Raw genomic sequence first — 7,343 nt, 5'->3', positions numbered from 1 at the left:
AGCATATTCAGACCTACAATTTCCTTCTTGGATTTTTTTATGTTGGACAAAAATTACGATCTCCAGCGCGCCGCAAAGTCGGTGAATCCACGCTCAGCGTCGAGCGCGCTCAAGTTAGTATATCGTATCGTGTTGAGTTTTTGCTGTGCGTAGTGTAAATCGAGGGTTCCGATATTCTGGGCAAAAATTTGAAATTCTTTCCAAGATGGCCGCGAAAGCTCCTAGGAAAGCTTGGTCGACAATCTCAAGTTAGTTAAGCTTTTCTAGGTATCCCCTACAACATATTAAAAAATTAGAAGCGCAAATTCATTTTCTTTTATTTGCCTTTTTTTCGGACGAAATGACTGGACTACATCGATTAAAGCGAATGAAATTCGATTCAATCAAATATCAATTTCCTTTTTCTCTTCTTTCCAGATAACTCACGTATGGATTTAGAAACACTGGCATAACGATGTGTGTGTAAGGTCCAAGACGAATTATTGGAAATGCATAAAAACGTGCTCAGTTCTCGAGATTGATTTATAATTCTCGGGGGAGCCTGTAACCCCAAGAGAACGCGTCCCCAGGTGGCGGATCGGGGAACGCTCGCCGTCCCCGGACGGAGGGCAGGAGGGAAATAAAATACCTCCCGTGGACCAACAGGCAACAGCTAGAGCTCGAGAACTGCATGGCACAGGTGATGAGAGATGATGATGCTATTGGATCAATGAGTGATATGTGGACCCGAAGAAATCACTTGTTTTGAAACCTCACACACGTTAAATCAATTGAAATTTCACAAGACAATGGTCACGAAGTTGTGAAGAAATCAAGCTGCCGAGACAGTCGTCGGAACTATGAAGAAACCAGGGACTTATATGGATCCTTAGTATAAAGAAGGGACATCAATTAATGAACTATTGAACCTTTCTTGCACGGGATGTGTTTAGAGAACTGCATGGCACAGATGATGAGAGATTTGCTGGTACCCTTGGGATAACCGCGAGCCACTCATTGGTGTGACCTCATTTTAGGAAAACGGATATTTCAGGCCTCAGCCCCCAGATTTGTTTTGAAACCCCACACATTGTCATGTAACTAAGTTGAATCAATTGCAATTGGAAAAAACTGTGATGACGAAGAAACGAAGATCAGTGTGTCAATGACGCCGGATCGAAATCGAAATGAAGGTACCTTTATCATATTCGGATATCATACTGGGGACGGTCGTCGAGTCATCAGAACCATGAAGAAACCAGGGACTTGTGTGGATCCTGAGTGCAAGGGAGGGACATCTAAAGACTTCTGGCAAGCGAATCCACAATCAACAAACATCAGGTGATCATCAGTGAAGATCGGAAAAAAGAAACTACAATGTAAGTTTTATTTTAAGGTTAAAAGCGCTTTCACACTATAGCGTTAGAAGCGCGACAGCTGCGTTTTTATAATTTATCCGCTGTCGCATCAGGCGGCAGGACAACAAATACGACGTCGGTGGCGGTCAGCAGTTCGATGACTTGGTCAGTCTGATAGAACACTATCGTAACTACCCTATGGTTGAAACTACGGGCGAAGTGCTAAGGTTGGTACAACCTTTCAACGCTACCCGCATCCAGGTACGTCATTTCCATACGCGAGTGAAACAACTGCAAAAAGAAAACGAAGGGCCTATCGAAAGCATGGCTTACAAACAAGGCTTCTGGGAAGAATTTGAGACATTACAAATGATGGAGAATCTGCAATTGTTCGACAGAATGGAGGGTTCAAAACCCGAGAACATTCGGAAAAACAGATACAAAAATATCATACCTTTTGATCACACGCGTGTTGTCCTGAGGGACATTCAGGCGACGCCCCGGCGGGCTCTGATTGCATCAACGCCAACTATATTCGGTGTGACATGTCTGATTCCTTATCGGACTCACAGGACAGCATTTACATTAGCAATGAAAACGGCTCGCCAACTTCCCGAGAAGGGACTCTCTCCAAAGGCAAACATAAAACATCTCCGATTGTGACGGAGGAGAAATTTCACCGGGACGGAGAGCACAACAACGGTGTCCAAAAACTCGTACCGTCATTTGAGTTAAGCGTTATCCGGTCGAACCCCAATTTCGTTAACACCACGATACCCAAGGCTGTCGTCGAAGCAGAAACTACGATCGACGATCATGTTTACAACAAGACCTACATCGCCACTCAGGGTTGTCTGTCGACTACGATTTACCAGTTTTGGTAAATCGTAAATTTGGTTTACGGTTTTTGGCAGGAAGATGTACGCATAATCATAATGACGACGAAAGAAATTGAACGCGGTAAAGTGAAATGCGAGCGATATTGGCCCGACCTGAATAAAACGGAGGTTATTACATGGATCTCACAACTTTTTACCGTAGAACAACTGAGTTGCGAGACTTGGTTTTTTTGACAAGTATTGTTTTTGATGGGATCTATCATTTTCACTTCACGGCTTGGCCGGACCACGGCGTGCCCTCGGAGCCAGGTTGCGTCCTTAACATTCTGCTGGACGTGAACTTCAGGCTGCAGCAGATAATGACGGGGCCCGACCCTCCGCCCGACCCAGGACTCGCCCCGAATCAGGACTCATGAGTTACCTTCGAAGTAACAATGTATGAAAGCTATCGTATCTCACACAAGACAGCCGAAATCATATTATGTCACCTGGTGTTTACTGCGCAGGCGGTCGCAGAAGAGTGGGTGAGTCTGTTTTACAACGCGTTCTTCCCGCATATCTTGAAAGAGAACACTCCTGGGCATCTGTTCATTTGCTGAAGAGAGCATTTTCGGGTCGTCCGAGACTTTTCGTAAGACTTTCGTCAACCACACACATTAATTTGAAGATAGATAAAAGTGAAAATCTTATGAGATGGCTACCACGCGTGGAGCCGTGGACATGTCGTTGCCGCTGCTTGAAAAGTATCCAAGCCATTCTTATACGAATAGAGACTATGACCGTCTGTTGCTGATGTTATTAACGACTAACGGACTATCCGGGTTTAATCAAAGCACTCTAAAGAAACTAATAGAGAGTCGTTATTCAGAGGGCCGGCATGACTGCAATTGACGAAATAATTGGACGTCCTGTGGTCTCCTACGTCACTTCATACCTAAAGCAGTACGCGAGTGATTGTTGCAATAACAGGGAGTTTGGTAGGTTACTGTCTCTGTTATTATATAAAGCTCGATTCCTACTCATTAAGAATAAAGGTAAACAGGAGGAGTCTTGACATATAGGGAAATTGCTGAATGCCATGGGACGGAATACAAAAGTTCTTGATATTGAGCGAGAAGGTTCCTCGCGGATGAGGTGATATTAAGTCAACGGCCTGCTGATAGTGAAATTTTCGTCTAAGCAGTTCGTCCATAATCTGGTGACAATCAACGCTCTGTTCCTCTCATGACACAGCTTTGATATTAGAGATCGAGCTAAAGATATTGTAGGTACACATTAATCAGAGTAATAAATTAACTCCATGAATGAACAGAGCGTATTGAGCAGCGTCCTGCGTTCCCACATCATTGCCCAATACAATCAACAATAGAAAACAATAGTTATACTGTTCCTTGTATGTGTCGGCGGCTGAGCCCGCCAGTTTTATTTTAGTCGCAATTACACCTTTAAAGAAATCACATGTTTTACTGTTCCAACCTTCTGACGTACGTTTTGTGGATTTAACTTATAAAGTGGACATTACTTATAAGTGGACAACAACAATAATATACCTGAACATAACGTACCTATATTAATAATAATATAATCACGTCGGGGTNACGATTTTGTGTGGAGAGATGCCATAAGTCCCTATTTTAATAACGTTTTCGTCATTATGGGAAAAATCTCCCATAAAACGGCTGGAGAGCTATGTCGGGCGGTGTTCTCAGCGAAATTTCTCAGCGGGAATGTGATTAATTTATTTTTTACATATTTCTTCTCTCACTACCTAGAGAGAGAACTCTTGGGCTACCGTAGACTTACTCAACGCGCTCACACCTCAGGCCTCTAAATTTCTGACGCCTCTTCGCTCGAAACCTGGTCAAGAACGTCAAAATACCAAAGCGCGTACTGCAGGACTTCGTGGTGAACATTGCAGAGGACAAAATGGACGCCCTGCTGATAGTGAAGTTTTCAAAGCAGTTCGTCGATAATCTGGTCACCATCAACGCTATGTTCCTCTATCATGACACAGCTTTGATATTAGAGATCGAGCTAAAGATATCAATAGGGCCGTATTTTAGTATACTATAAATATAGTTCCTCGGCAGTGACCTGTCACCGCCTGTGGTCTACGTCACTACATACCTAAAGCAGTACGCGAATGATTGTTACAATAACAGGGAGTTTGTTAGGTTACTACTCTGTTATTAAGAATAAAGGTAAAACCGGAGGAGTCTTGACATATAGGGAAATTTGCTGAATGCCATGGGACGGAATACAAGTTCTTGATATTGAGCGAGAAAGGTTCCTAGGCTGATGAGGTGATATTAAGTCAACGCCCTGCTGATAGTGAAATTTTCGTCTAAGCAGTTCGTCCATAATCTGGTGACAATCAACGCTCTGTTCCTCTCATGACACAGCTTTGATATTAGAGATCGAGTTAAAGATATCAATAGGGCTGTCTTATTTTAGTATACTATAAATATACTAATGTAATTTTGTGTGTATAATTTAAATTTCATCGTACTAAAAATGTCTTGGAATTATTATTTTTCTTCATGAAAAGCGAAGCGTCCCCTTTGATTTCCAGTTTCATAGACAATTTCCTCACCAGAAGTGCTACATGGAAATTGACGCAAAACTGTTCGACATAAGTTACCTTGTTAACCGGCAGCCACCAAGGAGACCTCGCCAAGGTGTACCTAATATGGGCCCGAAACCTACAACTGGGGTAATGAGTATCTATGCAAAGATTACGAAAATGATCCCACATTCATTCTATCGACGTAGCCAACCATTCGATGCGTGGGCAATGCAAGCGCTTTGACACCTGTACCTCTAGCATGAACAGCTTTCGTCTTCGAATCGTTTGCGTACTCGATAAAATTCGATACTCAGTCTTCGAATTAAACAATAACGTGACAATGGACATTGGGAACTTTAATATGAAAAAATGCCCCACGGCGGACAAAGATGAAACGTATTTTATTTCAAAGTTTTATACTTGTAGGTATATTCACTTAAAGCGCTATGTTGTGAGATATGGGAATTCTGAGATATGACGAGTCTAAGTTGAAAATTTATTTGTCTAAAATGATTTGATATTTTTACATGTTATGTTGTTTGGCATTGCAGAGTAACCAATAAAAGTCAATAAAATAATATAAATGAATAAAAAATATAAATAAAATAATATAAATAAATAAAATATTATAAATACTTAAATTAATATTAGACAACATCTCATATATTACTCCAACCCAAAATAAGTAGCTAAGGCATTTGTGTTATGGAAATCGGGAACGACGAACCACAACACACCCAAACCAGAGACAATGTGAAAAGATCGTTTTCTATATTGTCCCGGCCGGGAATCGAACCCGGGACCTCAGGATTGGCCCGGCACACCTTGAAAACCGGTGTGTGGAGGTCACAAAAAACAACACGGAGGTCGTCAAAAATGTTACCTAAATGTAAAATAAAATAAAATATTAAAACTTCATTTTCTCAATATTCCCATATAAGAGAGAAAAAGAAATGCACGGAAATTCATTGGATATCAGTATGTATCATCTGTGATAGGTTTCGTTTGTGTCCGCTACTTTTCGAAAAGTGGGGCAAAAAGTTCCCAATGTCATTTGATTCTCAAAATAAGTTTCGTGCAACCACATCTCATATTAAGTTCACTTTACGACACGTTCCCAAGGGCGCTGTTGTAGTTTTCTTACTAAATCTTTTGATGGCGATTCGAGTACGCAAACGATTTGAACTCGAAAGTTTTTCGTGCAAGCCGTAGTGGTGTTTACTGCGCAAGGGATGACAGATGAGTAAGTCTCTTTACAGCGCATTTTTCCCCGCATATCTCGAAAGAGAGCACTCCTGGGCTTTTGTTCATTTACTGAAGAAAGCATTTTCGTAAGACTTTCCATTATAGACAATTTCCTCACCAGAAGAGTCTTACATAGTNAATAATGGTGGATTATTAACCATTGAGTGTTCGTGAACGTCTATGGGTGTGGGCAAGTGAAGAAAACAGTGCAGCGTGATTCTTCTGGTTCTCTCAAGTTGTCCATAGGAGGTCTCAGTAAAGCACCACAACTTTATTGAGACTCAAAGGGTGGGAAAGGGTATCATCTATCATCCTTCATTATATCATTACTTGATCTCATTTTGTAACTCGTATCACTTATAAACTGGAAAATGGCACAAATCAAGTCGACCTCGACGTGTATTGCCAACATCATCAAAAAAGAAGAACATTTGGTCATAGTTATGCATAATTAAATAATATGTAAGTTGACACTGACAGAGACTAGCAAAGCAAAAATAATGGCAATGGTCAAATACAAAGCCCGTTCCATTTTGCGCCCGCGCGCTTATAGCTTTAGCTAGAAGATACATGGTACTTTAGTTCAATACCATAGCCATATGTCATAGTCAAAGGTCGATATGCAGTCTCTTCGCGGAATGACTGGTCTATCCTAGGTTTGACCAAAGCCTTCGGGCCAACCCCGAAGTGAATTCTTATTTCGGCCTTTAACTAAGTCAAACCTAGAAGTGCCTAAACTGTTCAGTCAAACGTCGAAACTAAAATAATATGTTTCGAGCTTTGCCTAGTCAATCCTAGAAACGACTGGCAGACTCGGTCAAAAGTAGACGCAGCGTCAGAGGCCGGCAGCAATTATAGAAAACCGACCAAGTTCGAACCGGATTCACGTACGAAGGGTTCCGTACGACTCTTTTATTGTTATATGGCGAATGGGGATGATTTTTTAAAGTGACTATCAAACTAAATATTTTAGGAAAGGCATGAGATACAGCCTGGTGACAGACAAACAGCGAAGTCTTAGTAATAGGGTTCCGTTTTTACCCTTAATCCTTTAAGGTACAGAACCCTAAAAAAAATAATTTCAAGATCGGTTTAGAAACACTGATAAACTACCGCAGTAAACAAGTTTAGTTATTCGTACTCGTACCTTCACCTAAAGAGAGAACAGGTCGGTAAAGTCTATGTACTAATAAGTTCAATATCAAAATGAAGTGTAGTTTAGTTTAAAGTCTTAATTGAGGTTTGACTAGTCAAACCCCGATTTCATTAAATTCAGTTTCGACGTTTGACTGACCAAATTAGTCTCTCCTAGGTTTGACTAACATTCTTTAGTCAAAGGCCGAAATGTTTGGGCTT

At 41.2% G+C, this 7,343-nt stretch overlaps 1 pseudogene; it reads left to right on the top strand.

The window, feature by feature from the left end:
* Positions 1–1,430: 1,430 nt before the first annotated feature.
* Positions 1,431–3,514, top strand: LOC114352451 (tyrosine-protein phosphatase corkscrew-like; annotated as a pseudogene).
* The last annotated feature ends 3,829 nt before the right edge of the window (positions 3,515–7,343 follow it).

The sequence above is a fragment of the Ostrinia furnacalis genome, unplaced genomic scaffold (assembly GCF_004193835.3).
Source record: "Ostrinia furnacalis isolate ACB-3 unplaced genomic scaffold, ASM419383v2 OfSCF0139, whole genome shotgun sequence".
Taxonomy (NCBI): Eukaryota; Metazoa; Arthropoda; class Insecta; order Lepidoptera; family Crambidae; genus Ostrinia; species Ostrinia furnacalis.
Note: the sequence above shows the minus strand (reverse complement) of the source record. Positions and strands in the feature narration are given on the sequence as shown.